Here is a 21334-nt window from a genome sequence, read left to right on the forward strand (position 1 = left end):
CAGCCGCTGCTGTGTCCAGGCCCAGGAGCCTTAGCACTGTGCTGTGATGTCACTCAATACCACTGACATCACTAGGTGTAAACAACATCTCTCCTTTGCTGTGTATGTGACTATGGAGCTGTTTGGTGATGTCGTCTATTATGGCCTTCATAGAAGCAACAGGAGATTGTTGCATCCATCTAGAACCCTCAGAACTACAGTGCTATGATGTCACTCACTTCCACAGGCCTTGCAGAGTGTAAACAACAACAACCCAGCTTTGTTGTGTATGTAACCATAGGGATTTGTGATGTCACCTAGAACCTTCACAGCAGCGACAGCTTTATGAGGAGCATCAGCACTGCTCTGCCTGAGCAGAACCATCACCGCCATAGGTTGTCAAATAACCCGGATTTAACCCACACAGGTAAGTCCAATGGGGTGCAGGCATGTCCTCTATGCTTACAGCTTCCCGTGGGTGTTGGTTTGATACCGTTTGGGGACAGCCAAGGAGGCATCTGCAGGCAACAAAGGTAGGTGTGTGCTTGTGTGTGTGTTTCCTATGCAGATCCTAAGCCCAGTGTCACATGCAAGTAGGAGGAGTAAGAAGGGTTCCTGGCAAATCCGGGTTATGGATTGCATTTAAAAAGGCCCCGTGGGAGTGCAATGGGCCCCTGTCTTGCTGCTTAGCAATAATGGTATGGGTTTAGGTTCTGCTGTGTGTACTGGTGGTTGACTGCCCCCCAGCCCAGAGTGTGCATGGAAAATTGTCTGGCAGCCTCCCTGACAGCAAGCAGTGATAGTGCCCATGAAGGGGACCTTGTTGGGCCCGCCCCTTTCACGGTTATCGCTTCTCGGCCTTTTGGCTAAGATCAAGTGTAGTATCTGTTCTTATCAGTTTAATATCTGATACGTCCCCTATCTGGGGACCATATATTAAATGGATTTTTGAGAACGGGGGCCGATTTCGAAGCTTGCTTCCGTCGCCCTATGCATTGACCCGATATGGCAGTATCTTCGGGTACAGTGCACCACCCCCTTACAGGGTTAAAAAGAAAGATTCCTACTTTCATTGCTACCTGCTTGCTGGCTAGCCAGCTAGCCAGCCCTGTGGGCCTTGCTGCTGCTGCTGCAGCCAAAAAACAAAAGGTGGTGCTGCTGCTGCTTCTGCTGCTTCTGCTTCTGCTTGTGTCTGGCCGCTGTTGGAGCGTCCAGGCACAGGACTTCTGCTGCTGCTGACTAAATGGCCTCCTTAATTGGATCATTTGAGTAGCCAGCACACCTGTGCAGGTAGGGCATGACATGATAGGCAGCTGCCTTGATAGCGGGTGGGTGCTGAATGTTCCTAATTGACAAAATAAGATTAATGCTTATGAAGAAATATAAAATCTCATCCCTTCCCCAATATCGCGCCACACCCCTACCCCTTAATTCCCTGGTTGAACTTGATGGACATATGTCTTTTTTCGACCGTACTAACTATGTAACTATGTAACATAACATGGGGGGGGTCTCCTGGCTGTTCACACAGGTGTGTCATTGCTGTACATTGACCATGCATTGCTTCTGTGGTATTGCAAAGGCAAAGACAAATGCTTCCAGCCATCCATTGCACTAATGGATTGGTCATCAGCTGGCTGTCTATGTCCCGCATCAATATAGACCAAAGTACAGAGGGTTAGGCTATGCTATTGTGCACCTACCTGATGCATCAGAAGGTGCGAGGCCCTTGCTAAATTCTGTGCACAGACTTTGAGATCTATACTTTAGACTGTATCTAAACCTGCTCCAACATGGACTGACATTCTGGCCTACTTTCAGCCGATGCGACTTGTCTGTCGCTGAACAGTCGCTTTTTATGTATTCAGCACCTATGTATAATGTTGTAAAAATGCTCTAGAAGCTAAAGTCGCAGAAATGTCACACATATTTGGCCTGCAACTTTCTGTGCGACAAATTCAGACAGGAAAAATCAGTATAAATCCTTAGAAAATTATCCCCCAGTGTCTCCATCTGCTGGCGGTATTGAATAAGCATTGCTGCACTGATGGGGTATGCATTAGACGAAAAAAAAGAAGAAAAAGAAGAATAATACGCCCAGAAAAGAGGCGAAAAGGAGAAAAACGTAAAAAAACGTGAAAAAAAAGTAAGAGGAAGAGAAGGGAAAAAAAGGTGGAAATGGGTTTAAAAGTGATTTCGGCGGAGAATATATATATATATATATATATATATATATATATATATATATATACGCGCACACACACACATATATATAAACGTATTCTCCGTTGAGATATTGCAGCCGCTGCTGTGTCCAGGCCCAGGAGCCTTAGCACTGTGCTGTGATGTCACTCAATACCACTGACATCACTAGGTGTAAACAACATCTCTCCTTTGCTGTGTATGTGACTATGGAGCTGTTTGGTGATGTCGTCTATTATGGCCTTCATAGAAGCAACAGGAGATTGTTGCATCCATCTAGAACCCTCAGAACTACAGTGCTATGATGTCACTCACTTCCACAGGCCTTGCAGAGTGTAAACAACAACAACCCAGCTTTGTTGTGTATGTAACCATAGGGATTTGTGATGTCACCTAGAACCTTCACAGCAGCGACAGCTTTATGAGGAGCATCAGCACTGCTCTGCCTGAGCAGAACCATCACCGCCATAGGTTGTCAAATAACCCGGATTTAACCCACACAGGTAAGTCCAATGGGGTGCAGGCATGTCCTCTATGCTTACAGCTTCCCGTGGGTGTTGGTTTGATACCGTTTGGGGACAGCCAAGGAGGCATCTGCAGGCAACAAAGGTAGGTGTGTGCTTGTGTGTGTGTTTCCTATGCAGATCCTAAGCCCAGTGTCACATGCAAGTAGGAGGAGTAAGAAGGGTTCCTGGCAAATCCGGGTTATGGATTGCATTTAAAAAGGCCCCGTGGGAGTGCAATGGGCCCCTGTCTTGCTGCTTAGCAATAATGGTATGGGTTTAGGTTCTGCTGTGTGTACTGGTGGTTGACTGCCCCCCAGCCCAGAGTGTGCATGGAAAATTGTCTGGCAGCCTCCCTGACAGCAAGCAGTGATAGTGCCCATGAAGGGGACCTTGTTGGGCCCGCCCCTTTCACGGTTATCGCTTCTCGGCCTTTTGGCTAAGATCAAGTGTAGTATCTGTTCTTATCAGTTTAATATCTGATACGTCCCCTATCTGGGGACCATATATTAAATGGATTTTTGAGAACGGGGGCCGATTTCGAAGCTTGCTTCCGTCGCCCTATGCATTGACCCGATATGGCAGTATCTTCGGGTACAGTGCACCACCCCCTTACAGGGTTAAAAAGAAAGATTCCTACTTTCATTGCTACCTGCTTGCTGGCTAGCCAGCTAGCCAGCCCTGTGGGCCTTGCTGCTGCTGCTGCAGCCAAAAAACAAAAGGTGGTGCTGCTGCTGCTTCTGCTGCTTCTGCTTCTGCTTGTGTCTGGCCGCTGTTGGAGCGTCCAGGCACAGGACTTCTGCTGCTGCTGACTAAATGGCCTCCTTAATTGGATCATTTGAGTAGCCAGCACACCTGTGCAGGTAGGGCATGACATGATAGGCAGCTGCCTTGATAGCGGGTGGGTGCTGAATGTTCCTAATTGACAAAATAAGATTAATGCTTATGAAGAAATATAAAATCTCATCCCTTCCCCAATATCGCGCCACACCCCTACCCCTTAATTCCCTGGTTGAACTTGATGGACATATGTCTTTTTTCGACCGTACTAACTATGTAACTATGTAACATAACATGGGGGGGGTCTCCTGGCTGTTCACACAGGTGTGTCATTGCTGTACATTGACCATGCATTGCTTCTGTGGTATTGCAAAGGCAAAGACAAATGCTTCCAGCCATCCATTGCACTAATGGATTGGTCATCAGCTGGCTGTCTATGTCCCGCATCAATATAGACCAAAGTACAGAGGGTTAGGCTATGCTATTGTGCACCTACCTGATGCATCAGAAGGTGCGAGGCCCTTGCTAAATTCTGTGCACAGACTTTGAGATCTATACTTTAGACTGTATCTAAACCTGCTCCAACATGGACTGACATTCTGGCCTACTTTCAGCCGATGCGACTTGTCTGTCGCTGAACAGTCGCTTTTTATGTATTCAGCACCTATGTATAATGTTGTAAAAATGCTCTAGAAGCTAAAGTCGCAGAAATGTCACACATATTTGGCCTGCAACTTTCTGTGCGACAAATTCAGACAGGAAAAATCAGTATAAATCCTTAGAAAATTATCCCCCAGTGTCTCCATCTGCTGGCGGTATTGAATAAGCATTGCTGCACTGATGGGGTATGCATTAGACGAAAAAAAAGAAGAAAAAGAAGAATAATACGCCCAGAAAAGAGGCGAAAAGGAGAAAAACGTAAAAAAACGTGAAAAAAAAGTAAGAGGAAGAGAAGGGAAAAAAAGGTGGAAATGGGTTTAAAAGTGATTTCGGCGGAGAAATATATATATATATATATATATATATATATATATATATATATATACGCGCACACACACACATATATATAAACGTATTCTCCGTTGAGATATTGCAGCCGCTGCTGTGTCCAGGCCCAGGAGCCTTAGCACTGTGCTGTGATGTCACTCAATACCACTGACATCACTAGGTGTAAACAACATCTCTCCTTTGCTGTGTATGTGACTATGGAGCTGTTTGGTGATGTCGTCTATTATGGCCTTCATAGAAGCAACAGGAGATTGTTGCATCCATCTAGAACCCTCAGAACTACAGTGCTATGATGTCACTCACTTCCACAGGCCTTGCAGAGTGTAAACAACAACAACCCAGCTTTGTTGTGTATGTAACCATAGGGATTTGTGATGTCACCTAGAACCTTCACAGCAGCGACAGCTTTATGAGGAGCATCAGCACTGCTCTGCCTGAGCAGAACCATCACCGCCATAGGTTGTCAAATAACCCGGATTTAACCCACACAGGTAAGTCCAATGGGGTGCAGGCATGTCCTCTATGCTTACAGCTTCCCGTGGGTGTTGGTTTGATACCGTTTGGGGACAGCCAAGGAGGCATCTGCAGGCAACAAAGGTAGGTGTGTGCTTGTGTGTGTGTTTCCTATGCAGATCCTAAGCCCAGTGTCACATGCAAGTAGGAGGAGTAAGAAGGGTTCCTGGCAAATCCGGGTTATGGATTGCATTTAAAAAGGCCCCGTGGGAGTGCAATGGGCCCCTGTCTTGCTGCTTAGCAATAATGGTATGGGTTTAGGTTCTGCTGTGTGTACTGGTGGTTGACTGCCCCCCAGCCCAGAGTGTGCATGGAAAATTGTCTGGCAGCCTCCCTGACAGCAAGCAGTGATAGTGCCCATGAAGGGGACCTTGTTGGGCCCGCCCCTTTCACGGTTATCGCTTCTCGGCCTTTTGGCTAAGATCAAGTGTAGTATCTGTTCTTATCAGTTTAATATCTGATACGTCCCCTATCTGGGGACCATATATTAAATGGATTTTTGAGAACGGGGGCCGATTTCGAAGCTTGCTTCCGTCGCCCTATGCATTGACCCGATATGGCAGTATCTTCGGGTACAGTGCACCACCCCCTTACAGGGTTAAAAAGAAAGATTCCTACTTTCATTGCTACCTGCTTGCTGGCTAGCCAGCTAGCCAGCCCTGTGGGCCTTGCTGCTGCTGCTGCAGCCAAAAAACAAAAGGTGGTGCTGCTGCTGCTTCTGCTGCTTCTGCTTCTGCTTGTGTCTGGCCGCTGTTGGAGCGTCCAGGCACAGGACTTCTGCTGCTGCTGACTAAATGGCCTCCTTAATTGGATCATTTGAGTAGCCAGCACACCTGTGCAGGTAGGGCATGACATGATAGGCAGCTGCCTTGATAGCGGGTGGGTGCTGAATGTTCCTAATTGACAAAATAAGATTAATGCTTATGAAGAAATATAAAATCTCATCCCTTCCCCAATATCGCGCCACACCCCTACCCCTTAATTCCCTGGTTGAACTTGATGGACATATGTCTTTTTTCGACCGTACTAACTATGTAACTATGTAACATAACATGGGGGGGGTCTCCTGGCTGTTCACACAGGTGTGTCATTGCTGTACATTGACCATGCATTGCTTCTGTGGTATTGCAAAGGCAAAGACAAATGCTTCCAGCCATCCATTGCACTAATGGATTGGTCATCAGCTGGCTGTCTATGTCCCGCATCAATATAGACCAAAGTACAGAGGGTTAGGCTATGCTATTGTGCACCTACCTGATGCATCAGAAGGTGCGAGGCCCTTGCTAAATTCTGTGCACAGACTTTGAGATCTATACTTTAGACTGTATCTAAACCTGCTCCAACATGGACTGACATTCTGGCCTACTTTCAGCCGATGCGACTTGTCTGTCGCTGAACAGTCGCTTTTTATGTATTCAGCACCTATGTATAATGTTGTAAAAATGCTCTAGAAGCTAAAGTCGCAGAAATGTCACACATATTTGGCCTGCAACTTTCTGTGCGACAAATTCAGACAGGAAAAATCAGTATAAATCCTTAGAAAATTATCCCCCAGTGTCTCCATCTGCTGGCGGTATTGAATAAGCATTGCTGCACTGATGGGGTATGCATTAGACGAAAAAAAAGAAGAAAAAGAAGAATAATACGCCCAGAAAAGAGGCGAAAAGGAGAAAAACGTAAAAAAACGTGAAAAAAAAGTAAGAGGAAGAGAAGGGAAAAAAAGGTGGAAATGGGTTTAAAAGTGATTTCGGCGGAGAAATATATATATATATATATATATATATATATATATATATATATATACGCGCACACACACACATATATATAAACGTATTCTCCGTTGAGATATTGCAGCCGCTGCTGTGTCCAGGCCCAGGAGCCTTAGCACTGTGCTGTGATGTCACTCAATACCACTGACATCACTAGGTGTAAACAACATCTCTCCTTTGCTGTGTATGTGACTATGGAGCTGTTTGGTGATGTCGTCTATTATGGCCTTCATAGAAGCAACAGGAGATTGTTGCATCCATCTAGAACCCTCAGAACTACAGTGCTATGATGTCACTCACTTCCACAGGCCTTGCAGAGTGTAAACAACAACAACCCAGCTTTGTTGTGTATGTAACCATAGGGATTTGTGATGTCACCTAGAACCTTCACAGCAGCGACAGCTTTATGAGGAGCATCAGCACTGCTCTGCCTGAGCAGAACCATCACCGCCATAGGTTGTCAAATAACCCGGATTTAACCCACACAGGTAAGTCCAATGGGGTGCAGGCATGTCCTCTATGCTTACAGCTTCCCGTGGGTGTTGGTTTGATACCGTTTGGGGACAGCCAAGGAGGCATCTGCAGGCAACAAAGGTAGGTGTGTGCTTGTGTGTGTGTTTCCTATGCAGATCCTAAGCCCAGTGTCACATGCAAGTAGGAGGAGTAAGAAGGGTTCCTGGCAAATCCGGGTTATGGATTGCATTTAAAAAGGCCCCGTGGGAGTGCAATGGGCCCCTGTCTTGCTGCTTAGCAATAATGGTATGGGTTTAGGTTCTGCTGTGTGTACTGGTGGTTGACTGCCCCCCAGCCCAGAGTGTGCATGGAAAATTGTCTGGCAGCCTCCCTGACAGCAAGCAGTGATAGTGCCCATGAAGGGGACCTTGTTGGGCCCGCCCCTTTCACGGTTATCGCTTCTCGGCCTTTTGGCTAAGATCAAGTGTAGTATCTGTTCTTATCAGTTTAATATCTGATACGTCCCCTATCTGGGGACCATATATTAAATGGATTTTTGAGAACGGGGGCCGATTTCGAAGCTTGCTTCCGTCGCCCTATGCATTGACCCGATATGGCAGTATCTTCGGGTACAGTGCACCACCCCCTTACAGGGTTAAAAAGAAAGATTCCTACTTTCATTGCTACCTGCTTGCTGGCTAGCCAGCTAGCCAGCCCTGTGGGCCTTGCTGCTGCTGCTGCAGCCAAAAAACAAAAGGTGGTGCTGCTGCTGCTTCTGCTGCTTCTGCTTCTGCTTGTGTCTGGCCGCTGTTGGAGCGTCCAGGCACAGGACTTCTGCTGCTGCTGACTAAATGGCCTCCTTAATTGGATCATTTGAGTAGCCAGCACACCTGTGCAGGTAGGGCATGACATGATAGGCAGCTGCCTTGATAGCGGGTGGGTGCTGAATGTTCCTAATTGACAAAATAAGATTAATGCTTATGAAGAAATATAAAATCTCATCCCTTCCCCAATATCGCGCCACACCCCTACCCCTTAATTCCCTGGTTGAACTTGATGGACATATGTCTTTTTTCGACCGTACTAACTATGTAACTATGTAACATAACATGGGGGGGGTCTCCTGGCTGTTCACACAGGTGTGTCATTGCTGTACATTGACCATGCATTGCTTCTGTGGTATTGCAAAGGCAAAGACAAATGCTTCCAGCCATCCATTGCACTAATGGATTGGTCATCAGCTGGCTGTCTATGTCCCGCATCAATATAGACCAAAGTACAGAGGGTTAGGCTATGCTATTGTGCACCTACCTGATGCATCAGAAGGTGCGAGGCCCTTGCTAAATTCTGTGCACAGACTTTGAGATCTATACTTTAGACTGTATCTAAACCTGCTCCAACATGGACTGACATTCTGGCCTACTTTCAGCCGATGCGACTTGTCTGTCGCTGAACAGTCGCTTTTTATGTATTCAGCACCTATGTATAATGTTGTAAAAATGCTCTAGAAGCTAAAGTCGCAGAAATGTCACACATATTTGGCCTGCAACTTTCTGTGCGACAAATTCAGACAGGAAAAATCAGTATAAATCCTTAGAAAATTATCCCCCAGTGTCTCCATCTGCTGGCGGTATTGAATAAGCATTGCTGCACTGATGGGGTATGCATTAGACGAAAAAAAAGAAGAAAAAGAAGAATAATACGCCCAGAAAAGAGGCGAAAAGGAGAAAAACGTAAAAAAACGTGAAAAAAAAGTAAGAGGAAGAGAAGGGAAAAAAAGGTGGAAATGGGTTTAAAAGTGATTTCGGCGGAGAATATATATATATATATATATATATATATATATATATATATATATACGCGCACACACACACATATATATAAACGTATTCTCCGTTGAGATATTGCAGCCGCTGCTGTGTCCAGGCCCAGGAGCCTTAGCACTGTGCTGTGATGTCACTCAATACCACTGACATCACTAGGTGTAAACAACATCTCTCCTTTGCTGTGTATGTGACTATGGAGCTGTTTGGTGATGTCGTCTATTATGGCCTTCATAGAAGCAACAGGAGATTGTTGCATCCATCTAGAACCCTCAGAACTACAGTGCTATGATGTCACTCACTTCCACAGGCCTTGCAGAGTGTAAACAACAACAACCCAGCTTTGTTGTGTATGTAACCATAGGGATTTGTGATGTCACCTAGAACCTTCACAGCAGCGACAGCTTTATGAGGAGCATCAGCACTGCTCTGCCTGAGCAGAACCATCACCGCCATAGGTTGTCAAATAACCCGGATTTAACCCACACAGGTAAGTCCAATGGGGTGCAGGCATGTCCTCTATGCTTACAGCTTCCCGTGGGTGTTGGTTTGATACCGTTTGGGGACAGCCAAGGAGGCATCTGCAGGCAACAAAGGTAGGTGTGTGCTTGTGTGTGTGTTTCCTATGCAGATCCTAAGCCCAGTGTCACATGCAAGTAGGAGGAGTAAGAAGGGTTCCTGGCAAATCCGGGTTATGGATTGCATTTAAAAAGGCCCCGTGGGAGTGCAATGGGCCCCTGTCTTGCTGCTTAGCAATAATGGTATGGGTTTAGGTTCTGCTGTGTGTACTGGTGGTTGACTGCCCCCCAGCCCAGAGTGTGCATGGAAAATTGTCTGGCAGCCTCCCTGACAGCAAGCAGTGATAGTGCCCATGAAGGGGACCTTGTTGGGCCCGCCCCTTTCACGGTTATCGCTTCTCGGCCTTTTGGCTAAGATCAAGTGTAGTATCTGTTCTTATCAGTTTAATATCTGATACGTCCCCTATCTGGGGACCATATATTAAATGGATTTTTGAGAACGGGGGCCGATTTCGAAGCTTGCTTCCGTCGCCCTATGCATTGACCCGATATGGCAGTATCTTCGGGTACAGTGCACCACCCCCTTACAGGGTTAAAAAGAAAGATTCCTACTTTCATTGCTACCTGCTTGCTGGCTAGCCAGCTAGCCAGCCCTGTGGGCCTTGCTGCTGCTGCTGCAGCCAAAAAACAAAAGGTGGTGCTGCTGCTGCTTCTGCTGCTTCTGCTTCTGCTTGTGTCTGGCCGCTGTTGGAGCGTCCAGGCACAGGACTTCTGCTGCTGCTGACTAAATGGCCTCCTTAATTGGATCATTTGAGTAGCCAGCACACCTGTGCAGGTAGGGCATGACATGATAGGCAGCTGCCTTGATAGCGGGTGGGTGCTGAATGTTCCTAATTGACAAAATAAGATTAATGCTTATGAAGAAATATAAAATCTCATCCCTTCCCCAATATCGCGCCACACCCCTACCCCTTAATTCCCTGGTTGAACTTGATGGACATATGTCTTTTTTCGACCGTACTAACTATGTAACTATGTAACATAACATGGGGGGGGTCTCCTGGCTGTTCACACAGGTGTGTCATTGCTGTACATTGACCATGCATTGCTTCTGTGGTATTGCAAAGGCAAAGACAAATGCTTCCAGCCATCCATTGCACTAATGGATTGGTCATCAGCTGGCTGTCTATGTCCCGCATCAATATAGACCAAAGTACAGAGGGTTAGGCTATGCTATTGTGCACCTACCTGATGCATCAGAAGGTGCGAGGCCCTTGCTAAATTCTGTGCACAGACTTTGAGATCTATACTTTAGACTGTATCTAAACCTGCTCCAACATGGACTGACATTCTGGCCTACTTTCAGCCGATGCGACTTGTCTGTCGCTGAACAGTCGCTTTTTATGTATTCAGCACCTATGTATAATGTTGTAAAAATGCTCTAGAAGCTAAAGTCGCAGAAATGTCACACATATTTGGCCTGCAACTTTCTGTGCGACAAATTCAGACAGGAAAAATCAGTATAAATCCTTAGAAAATTATCCCCCAGTGTCTCCATCTGCTGGCGGTATTGAATAAGCATTGCTGCACTGATGGGGTATGCATTAGACGAAAAAAAAGAAGAAAAAGAAGAATAATACGCCCAGAAAAGAGGCGAAAAGGAGAAAAACGTAAAAAAACGTGAAAAAAAAGTAAGAGGAAGAGAAGGGAAAAAAAGGTGGAAATGGGTTTAAAAGTGATTTCGGCGGAGAATATATATATATATATATATATATATATATATATATATATATATATACGCGCACACACACACATATATATAAACGTATTCTCCGTTGAGATATTGCAGCCGCTGCTGTGTCCAGGCCCAGGAGCCTTAGCACTGTGCTGTGATGTCACTCAATACCACTGACATCACTAGGTGTAAACAACATCTCTCCTTTGCTGTGTATGTGACTATGGAGCTGTTTGGTGATGTCGTCTATTATGGCCTTCATAGAAGCAACAGGAGATTGTTGCATCCATCTAGAACCCTCAGAACTACAGTGCTATGATGTCACTCACTTCCACAGGCCTTGCAGAGTGTAAACAACAACAACCCAGCTTTGTTGTGTATGTAACCATAGGGATTTGTGATGTCACCTAGAACCTTCACAGCAGCGACAGCTTTATGAGGAGCATCAGCACTGCTCTGCCTGAGCAGAACCATCACCGCCATAGGTTGTCAAATAACCCGGATTTAACCCACACAGGTAAGTCCAATGGGGTGCAGGCATGTCCTCTATGCTTACAGCTTCCCGTGGGTGTTGGTTTGATACCGTTTGGGGACAGCCAAGGAGGCATCTGCAGGCAACAAAGGTAGGTGTGTGCTTGTGTGTGTGTTTCCTATGCAGATCCTAAGCCCAGTGTCACATGCAAGTAGGAGGAGTAAGAAGGGTTCCTGGCAAATCCGGGTTATGGATTGCATTTAAAAAGGCCCCGTGGGAGTGCAATGGGCCCCTGTCTTGCTGCTTAGCAATAATGGTATGGGTTTAGGTTCTGCTGTGTGTACTGGTGGTTGACTGCCCCCCAGCCCAGAGTGTGCATGGAAAATTGTCTGGCAGCCTCCCTGACAGCAAGCAGTGATAGTGCCCATGAAGGGGACCTTGTTGGGCCCGCCCCTTTCACGGTTATCGCTTCTCGGCCTTTTGGCTAAGATCAAGTGTAGTATCTGTTCTTATCAGTTTAATATCTGATACGTCCCCTATCTGGGGACCATATATTAAATGGATTTTTGAGAACGGGGGCCGATTTCGAAGCTTGCTTCCGTCGCCCTATGCATTGACCCGATATGGCAGTATCTTCGGGTACAGTGCACCACCCCCTTACAGGGTTAAAAAGAAAGATTCCTACTTTCATTGCTACCTGCTTGCTGGCTAGCCAGCTAGCCAGCCCTGTGGGCCTTGCTGCTGCTGCTGCAGCCAAAAAACAAAAGGTGGTGCTGCTGCTGCTGCTTCTGCTGCTTCTGCTTCTGCTTGTGTCTGGCCGCTGTTGGAGCGTCCAGGCACAGGACTTCTGCTGCTGCTGACTAAATGGCCTCCTTAATTGGATCATTTGAGTAGCCAGCACACCTGTGCAGGTAGGGCATGACATGATAGGCAGCTGCCTTGATAGCGGGTGGGTGCTGAATGTTCCTAATTGACAAAATAAGATTAATGCTTATGAAGAAATATAAAATCTCATCCCTTCCCCAATATCGCGCCACACCCCTACCCCTTAATTCCCTGGTTGAACTTGATGGACATATGTCTTTTTTCGACCGTACTAACTATGTAACTATGTAACATAACATGGGGGGGGTCTCCTGGCTGTTCACACAGGTGTGTCATTGCTGTACATTGACCATGCATTGCTTCTGTGGTATTGCAAAGGCAAAGACAAATGCTTCCAGCCATCCATTGCACTAATGGATTGGTCATCAGCTGGCTGTCTATGTCCCGCATCAATATAGACCAAAGTACAGAGGGTTAGGCTATGCTATTGTGCACCTACCTGATGCATCAGAAGGTGCGAGGCCCTTGCTAAATTCTGTGCACAGACTTTGAGATCTATACTTTAGACTGTATCTAAACCTGCTCCAACATGGACTGACATTCTGGCCTACTTTCAGCCGATGCGACTTGTCTGTCGCTGAACAGTCGCTTTTTATGTATTCAGCACCTATGTATAATGTTGTAAAAATGCTCTAGAAGCTAAAGTCGCAGAAATGTCACACATATTTGGCCTGCAACTTTCTGTGCGACAAATTCAGACAGGAAAAATCAGTATAAATCCTTAGAAAATTATCCCCCAGTGTCTCCATCTGCTGGCGGTATTGAATAAGCATTGCTGCACTGATGGGGTATGCATTAGACGAAAAAAAAGAAGAAAAAGAAGAATAATACGCCCAGAAAAGAGGCGAAAAGGAGAAAAACGTAAAAAAACGTGAAAAAAAAGTAAGAGGAAGAGAAGGGAAAAAAAGGTGGAAATGGGTTTAAAAGTGATTTCGGCGGAGAAATATATATATATATATATATATATATATATATATATATATATATACGCGCACACACACACATATATATAAACGTATTCTCCGTTGAGATATTGCAGCCGCTGCTGTGTCCAGGCCCAGGAGCCTTAGCACTGTGCTGTGATGTCACTCAATACCACTGACATCACTAGGTGTAAACAACATCTCTCCTTTGCTGTGTATGTGACTATGGAGCTGTTTGGTGATGTCGTCTATTATGGCCTTCATAGAAGCAACAGGAGATTGTTGCATCCATCTAGAACCCTCAGAACTACAGTGCTATGATGTCACTCACTTCCACAGGCCTTGCAGAGTGTAAACAACAACAACCCAGCTTTGTTGTGTATGTAACCATAGGGATTTGTGATGTCACCTAGAACCTTCACAGCAGCGACAGCTTTATGAGGAGCATCAGCACTGCTCTGCCTGAGCAGAACCATCACCGCCATAGGTTGTCAAATAACCCGGATTTAACCCACACAGGTAAGTCCAATGGGGTGCAGGCATGTCCTCTATGCTTACAGCTTCCCGTGGGTGTTGGTTTGATACCGTTTGGGGACAGCCAAGGAGGCATCTGCAGGCAACAAAGGTAGGTGTGTGCTTGTGTGTGTGTTTCCTATGCAGATCCTAAGCCCAGTGTCACATGCAAGTAGGAGGAGTAAGAAGGGTTCCTGGCAAATCCGGGTTATGGATTGCATTTAAAAAGGCCCCGTGGGAGTGCAATGGGCCCCTGTCTTGCTGCTTAGCAATAATGGTATGGGTTTAGGTTCTGCTGTGTGTACTGGTGGTTGACTGCCCCCCAGCCCAGAGTGTGCATGGAAAATTGTCTGGCAGCCTCCCTGACAGCAAGCAGTGATAGTGCCCATGAAGGGGACCTTGTTGGGCCCGCCCCTTTCACGGTTATCGCTTCTCGGCCTTTTGGCTAAGATCAAGTGTAGTATCTGTTCTTATCAGTTTAATATCTGATACGTCCCCTATCTGGGGACCATATATTAAATGGATTTTTGAGAACGGGGGCCGATTTCGAAGCTTGCTTCCGTCGCCCTATGCATTGACCCGATATGGCAGTATCTTCGGGTACAGTGCACCACCCCCTTACAGGGTTAAAAAGAAAGATTCCTACTTTCATTGCTACCTGCTTGCTGGCTAGCCAGCTAGCCAGCCCTGTGGGCCTTGCTGCTGCTGCTGCAGCCAAAAAACAAAAGGTGGTGCTGCTGCTGCTGCTTCTGCTGCTTCTGCTTCTGCTTGTGTCTGGCCGCTGTTGGAGCGTCCAGGCACAGGACTTCTGCTGCTGCTGACTAAATGGCCTCCTTAATTGGATCATTTGAGTAGCCAGCACACCTGTGCAGGTAGGGCATGACATGATAGGCAGCTGCCTTGATAGCGGGTGGGTGCTGAATGTTCCTAATTGACAAAATAAGATTAATGCTTATGAAGAAATATAAAATCTCATCCCTTCCCCAATATCGCGCCACACCCCTACCCCTTAATTCCCTGGTTGAACTTGATGGACATATGTCTTTTTTCGACCGTACTAACTATGTAACTATGTAACATAACATGGGGGGGGTCTCCTGGCTGTTCACACAGGTGTGTCATTGCTGTACATTGACCATGCATTGCTTCTGTGGTATTGCAAAGGCAAAGACAAATGCTTCCAGCCATCCATTGCACTAATGGATTGGTCATCAGCTGGCTGTCTATGTCCCGCATCAATATAGACCAAAGTACAGAGGGTTAGGCTATGCTATTGTGCACCTACCTGATGCATCAGAAGGTGCGAGGCCCTTGCTAAATTCTGTGCACAGACTTTGAGATCTATACTTTAGACTGTATCTAAACCTGCTCCAACATGGACTGACATTCTGGCCTACTTTCAGCCGATGCGACTTGTCTGTCGCTGAACAGTCGCTTTTTATGTATTCAGCACCTATGTATAATGTTGTAAAAATGCTCTAGAAGCTAAAGTCGCAGAAATGTCACACATATTTGGCCTGCAACTTTCTGTGCGACAAATTCAGACAGGAAAAATCAGTATAAATCCTTAGAAAATTATCCCCCAGTGTCTCCATCTGCTGGCGGTATTGAATAAGCATTGCTGCACTGATGGGGTATGCATTAGACGAAAAAAAAGAAGAAAAAGAAGAATAATACGCCCAGAAAAGAGGCGAAAAGGAGAAAAACGTAAAAAAACGTGAAAAAAAAGTAAGAGGAAGAGAAGGGAAAAAAAGGTGGAAATGGGTTTAAAAGTGATTTCGGCGGAGAAATATATATATATATATATATATATATATATATATATATATATATACGCGCACACACACACATATATATAAACGTATTCTCCGTTGAGATATTGCAGCCGCTGCTGTGTCCAGGCCCAGGAGCCTTAGCACTGTGCTGTGATGTCACTCAATACCACTGACATCACTAGGTGTAAACAACATCTCTCCTTTGCTGTGTATGTGACTATGGAGCTGTTTGGTGATGTCGTCTATTATGGCCTTCATAGAAGCAACAGGAGATTGTTGCATCCATCTAGAACCCTCAGAACTACAGTGCTATGATGTCACTCACTTCCACAGGCCTTGCAGAGTGTAAACAACAACAACCCAGCTTTGTTGTGTATGTAACCATAGGGATTTGTGATGTCACCTAGAACCTTCACAGCAGCGACAGCTTTATGAGGAGCATCAGCACTGCTCTGCCTGAGCAGAACCATCACCGCCATAGGTTGTCAAATAACCCGGATTTAACCCACACAGGTAAGTCCAATGGGGTGCAGGCATGTCCTCTATGCTTACAGCTTCCCGTGGGTGTTGGTTTGATACCGTTTGGGGACAGCCAAGGAGGCATCTGCAGGCAACAAAGGTAGGTGTGTGCTTGTGTGTGTGTTTCCTATGCAGATCCTAAGCCCAGTGTCACATGCAAGTAGGAGGAGTAAGAAGGGTTCCTGGCAAATCCGGGTTATGGATTGCATTTAAAAAGGCCCCGTGGGAGTGCAATGGGCCCCTGTCTTGCTGCTTAGCAATAATGGTATGGGTTTAGGTTCTGCTGTGTGTACTGGTGGTTGACTGCCCCCCAGCCCAGAGTGTGCATGGAAAATTGTCTGGCAGCCTCCCTGACAGCAAGCAGTGATAGTGCCCATGAAGGGGACCTTGTTGGGCCCGCCCCTTTCACGGTTATCGCTTCTCGGCCTTTTGGCTAAGATCAAGTGTAGTATCTGTTCTTATCAGTTTAATATCTGATACGTCCCCTATCTGGGGACCATATATTAAATGGATTTTTGAGAACGGGGGCCGATTTCGAAGCTTGCTTCCGTCGCCCTATGCATTGACCCGATATGGCAGTATCTTCGGGTACAGTGCACCACCCTCTTACAGGGTTAAAAAGAAAGATTCCTACTTTCATTGCTACCTGCTTGCTGGCTAGCCAGCTAGCCAGCCCTGTGGGCCTTGCTGCTGCTGCTGCAGCCAAAAAACAAAAGGTGGTGCTGCTGCTGCTTCTGCTGCTTCTGCTTCTGCTTGTGTCTGGCCGCTGTTGGAGCGTCCAGGCACAGGACTTCTGCTGCTGCTGACTAAATGGCCTCCTTAATTGGATCATTTGAGTAGCCAGCACACCTGTGCAGGTAGGGCATGACATGATAGGCAGCTGCCTTGATAGCGGGTGGGTGCTGAATGTTCCTAATTGACAAAATAAGATTAATGCTTATGAAGAAATATAAAATCTCATCCCTTCCCCAATATCGCGCCACACCCCTACCCCTTAATTCCCTGGTTGAACTTGATGGACATATGTCTTTTTTCGACCGTACTAACTATGTAACTATGTAACATAACATGGGGGGGGTCTCCTGGCTGTTCACACAGGTGTGTCATTGCTGTACATTGACCATGCATTGCTTCTGTGGTATTGCAAAGGCAAAGACAAATGCTTCCAGCCATCCATTGCACTAATGGATTGGTCATCAGCTGGCTGTCTATGTCCCGCATCAATATAGACCAAAGTACAGAGGGTTAGGCTATGCTATTGTGCACCTACCTGATGCATCAGAAGGTGCGAGGCCCTTGCTAAATTCTGTGCACAGACTTTGAGATCTATACTTTAGACTGTATCTAAACCTGCTCCAACATGGACTGACATTCTGGCCTACTTTCAGCCGATGCGACTTGTCTGTCGCTGAACAGTCGCTTTTTATGTATTCAGCACCTATGTATAATGTTGTAAAAATGCTCTAGAAGCTAAAGTCGCAGAAATGTCACACATATTTGGCCTGCAACTTTCTGTGCGACAAATTCAGACAGGAAAAATCAGTATAAATCCTTAGAAAATTATCCCCCAGTGTCTCCATCTGCTGGCGGTATTGAATAAGCATTGCTGCACTGATGGGGTATGCATTAGACGAAAAAAAAGAAGAAAAAGAAGAATAATACGCCCAGAAAAGAGGCGAAAAGGAGAAAAACGTAAAAAAACGTGAAAAAAAAGTAAGAGGAAGAGAAGGGAAAAAAAGGTGGAAATGGGTTTAAAAGTGATTTCGGCGAAGAAATATATATATATATATATATATATATATATATATATATATATATACGCGCACACACACACATATATATAAACGTATTCTCCGTTGAGATATTGCAGCCGCTGCTGTGTCCAGGCCCAGGAGCCTTAGCACTGTGCTGTGATGTCACTCAATACCACTGACATCACTAGGTGTAAACAACATCTCTCCTTTGCTGTGTATGTGACTATGGAGCTGTTTGGTGATGTCGTCTATTATGGCCTTCATAGAAGCAACAGGAGATTGTTGCATCCATCTAGAACCCTCAGAACTACAGTGCTATGATGTCACTCACTTCCACAGGCCTTGCAGAGTGTAAACAACAACAACCCAGCTTTGTTGTGTATGTAACCATAGGGATTTGTGATGTCACCTAGAACCTTCACAGCAGCGACAGCTTTATGAGGAGCATCAGCACTGCTCTGCCTGAGCAGAACCATCACCGCCATAGGTTGTCAAATAACCCGGATTTAACCCACACAGGTAAGTCCAATGGGGTGCAGGCATGTCCTCTATGCTTACAGCTTCCCGTGGGTGTTGGTTTGATACCGTTTGGGGACAGCCAAGGAGGCATCTGCAGGCAACAAAGGTAGGTGTGTGCTTGTGTGTGTGTTTCCTATGCAGATCCTAAGCCCAGTGTCACATGCAAGTAGGAGGAGTAAGAAGGGTTCCTGGCAAATCCGGGTTATGGATTGCATTTAAAAAGGCCCCGTGGGAGTGCAATGGGCCCCTGTCTTGCTGCTTAGCAATAATGGTATGGGTTTAGGTTCTGCTGTGTGTACTGGTGGTTGACTGCCCCCCAGCCCAGAGTGTGCATGGAAAATTGTCTGGCAGCCTCCCTGACAGCAAGCAGTGATAGTGCCCATGAAGGGGACCTTGTTGGGCCCGCCCCTTTCACGGTTATCGCTTCTCGGCCTTTTGGTTAAGATCAAGTGTAGTATCTGTTCTTATCAGTTTAATATCTGATACGTCCCCTATCTGGGGACCATATATTAAATGGATTTTTGAGAACGGGGGCCGATTTCGAAGCTTGCTTCCGTCGCCCTATGCATTGACCCGATATGGCAGTATCTTCGGGTACAGTGCACCACCCCCTTACAGGGTTAAAAAGAAAGATTCCTACTTTCATTGCTACCTGCTTGCTGGCTAGCCAGCTAGCCAGCCCTGTGGGCCTTGCTGCTGCTGCTGCAGCCAAAAAACAAAAGGTGGTGCTGCTGCTGCTCCTGCTGCTTCTGCTTCTGCTTGTGTCTGGCCGCTGTTGGAGCGTCCAGGCACAGGACTTCTGCTGCTGCTGACTAAATGGCCTCCTTAATTGGATCATTTGAGTAGCCAGCACACCTGTGCAGGTAGGGCATGACATGATAGGCAGCTGCCTTGATAGCGGGTGGGTGCTGAATGTTCCTAATTGACAAAATAAGATTAATGCTTATGAAGAAATATAAAATCTCATCCCTTCCCCAATATCGCGCCACACCCCTACCCCTTAATTCCCTGGTTGAACTTGATGGACATATGTCTTTTTTCGACCGTACTAACTATGTAACTATGTAACATAACATGGGGGGGGTCTCCTGGCTGTTCACACAGGTGTGTCATTGCTGTACATTGACCATGCATTGCTTCTGTGGTATTGCAAAGGCAAAGACAAATGCTTCCAGCCATCCATTGCACTAATGGATTGGTCATCAGCTGGCTGTCTATGTCCCGCATCAATATAGACCAAAGTACAGAGGGTTAGGCTATGCTATTGTGCACCTACCTGATGCATCAGAAGGTGCGAGGCCCTTGCTAAATTCTGTGCACAGACTTTGAGATCTATACTTTAGACTGTATCTAAACCTGCTCCAACATGGACTGACATTCTGGCCTACTTTCAGCCGATGCGACTTGTCTGTCGCTGAACAGTCGCTTTTTATGTATTCAGCACCTATGTATAATGTTGTAAAAATGCTCTAGAAGCTAAAGTCGCAGAAATGTCACACATATTTGGCCTGCAACTTTCTGTGCGACAAATTCAGACAGGAAAAATCAGTATAAATCCTTAGAAAATTATCCCCCAGTGTCTCCATCTGCTGGCGGTATTGAATAAGCATTGCTGCACTGATGGGGTATGCATTAGACGAAAAAAAAGAAGAAAAAGAAGAATAATACGCCCAGAAAAGAGGCGAAAAGGAGAAAAACGTAAAAAAACGTGAAAAAAAAGTAAGAGGAAGAGAAGGGAAAAAAAGGTGGAAATGGGTTTAAAAGTGATTTCGGCGGAGAAATATATATATATATATATATATATATATATATATATATATATATATATACGCGCACACACACACATATATATAAACGTATTCTCCGTTGAGATATTGCAGCCGCTGCTGTGTCCAGGCCCAGGAGCCTTAGCACTGTGCTGTGATGTCACTCAATACCACTGACATCACTAGGTGTAAACAACATCTCTCCTTTGCTGTGTATGTGACTATGGAGCTGTTTGGTGATGTCGTCTATTATGGCCTTCATAGAAGCAACAGGAGATTGTTGCATCCATCTAGAACCCTCAGAACTACAGTGCTATGATGTCACTCACTTCCACAGGCCTTGCAGAGTGTAAACAACAACAACCCAGCTTTGTTGTGTATGTAACCATAGGGATTTGTGATGTCACCTAGAACCTTCACAGCAGCGACAGCTTTATGAGGAGCATCAGCACTGCTCTGCCTGAGCAGAACCATCACCGCCATAGGTTGTCAAATAACCCGGATTTAACCCACACAGGTAAGTCCAATGGGGTGCAGGCATGTCCTCTATGCTTACAGCTTCCCGTGGGTGTTGGTTTGATACCGTTTGGGGACAGCCAAGGAGGCATCTGCAGGCAACAAAGGTAGGTGTGTGCTTGTGTGTGTGTTTCCTATGCAGATCCTAAGCCCAGTGTCACATGCAAGTAGGAGGAGTAAGAAGGGTTCCTGGCAAATCCGGGTTATGGATTGCATTTAAAAAGGCCCCGTGGGAGTGCAATGGGCCCCTGTCTTGCTGCTTAGCAATAATGGTATGGGTTTAGGTTCTGCTGTGTGTACTGGTGGTTGACTGCCCCCCAGCCCAGAGTGTGCATGGAAAATTGTCTGGCAGCCTCCCTGACAGCAAGCAGTGATAGTGCCCATGAAGGGGACCTTGTTGGGCCCGCCC

General features: G+C 46.1%; 9 non-coding genes across 9 annotated transcripts; all 9 read left to right on the forward strand.

Annotated features, from left to right (window-relative positions):
• Positions 1-825: 825 nt before the first annotated feature.
• On the forward strand, positions 826-1016 carry LOC130337679 (U2 spliceosomal RNA). The gene has a single exon (XR_008878526.1). It is a non-coding gene; the product is annotated as a U2 spliceosomal RNA (small nuclear RNA).
• A 2087-nt stretch (positions 1017-3103) lies between these two features.
• On the forward strand, positions 3104-3294 carry LOC130337577 (U2 spliceosomal RNA). Its single transcript, XR_008878435.1, has one exon. It is a non-coding gene; the product is annotated as a U2 spliceosomal RNA (small nuclear RNA).
• Positions 3295-5382: 2088 nt separating this feature from the next.
• On the forward strand, positions 5383-5573 carry LOC130337589 (U2 spliceosomal RNA). Its single transcript, XR_008878447.1, has one exon. It is a non-coding gene; the product is annotated as a U2 spliceosomal RNA (small nuclear RNA).
• Positions 5574-7661: 2088 nt separating this feature from the next.
• On the forward strand, positions 7662-7852 carry LOC130337602 (U2 spliceosomal RNA). Its single transcript, XR_008878458.1, has one exon. It is a non-coding gene; the product is annotated as a U2 spliceosomal RNA (small nuclear RNA).
• Positions 7853-9939: 2087 nt separating this feature from the next.
• On the forward strand, positions 9940-10130 carry LOC130337614 (U2 spliceosomal RNA). The gene has a single exon (XR_008878469.1). It is a non-coding gene; the product is annotated as a U2 spliceosomal RNA (small nuclear RNA).
• A 2089-nt stretch (positions 10131-12219) lies between these two features.
• Positions 12220-12410, forward strand: LOC130337626 (U2 spliceosomal RNA). The gene has a single exon (XR_008878480.1). It is a non-coding gene; the product is annotated as a U2 spliceosomal RNA (small nuclear RNA).
• A 2091-nt stretch (positions 12411-14501) lies between these two features.
• On the forward strand, positions 14502-14692 carry LOC130337637 (U2 spliceosomal RNA). The gene has a single exon (XR_008878486.1). It is a non-coding gene; the product is annotated as a U2 spliceosomal RNA (small nuclear RNA).
• Positions 14693-16783: 2091 nt separating this feature from the next.
• LOC130337638 (U2 spliceosomal RNA) lies at positions 16784-16974 on the forward strand. The gene has a single exon (XR_008878487.1). It is a non-coding gene; the product is annotated as a U2 spliceosomal RNA (small nuclear RNA).
• A 2088-nt stretch (positions 16975-19062) lies between these two features.
• LOC130337618 (U2 spliceosomal RNA) lies at positions 19063-19253 on the forward strand. The gene has a single exon (XR_008878473.1). It is a non-coding gene; the product is annotated as a U2 spliceosomal RNA (small nuclear RNA).
• The last annotated feature ends 2081 nt before the right edge of the window (positions 19254-21334 follow it).

The sequence above is a fragment of the Hyla sarda genome, unplaced genomic scaffold (genome assembly GCF_029499605.1).
Source record: "Hyla sarda isolate aHylSar1 unplaced genomic scaffold, aHylSar1.hap1 scaffold_502, whole genome shotgun sequence".
NCBI classification, from domain to species: Eukaryota; Metazoa; Chordata; class Amphibia; order Anura; family Hylidae; genus Hyla; species Hyla sarda.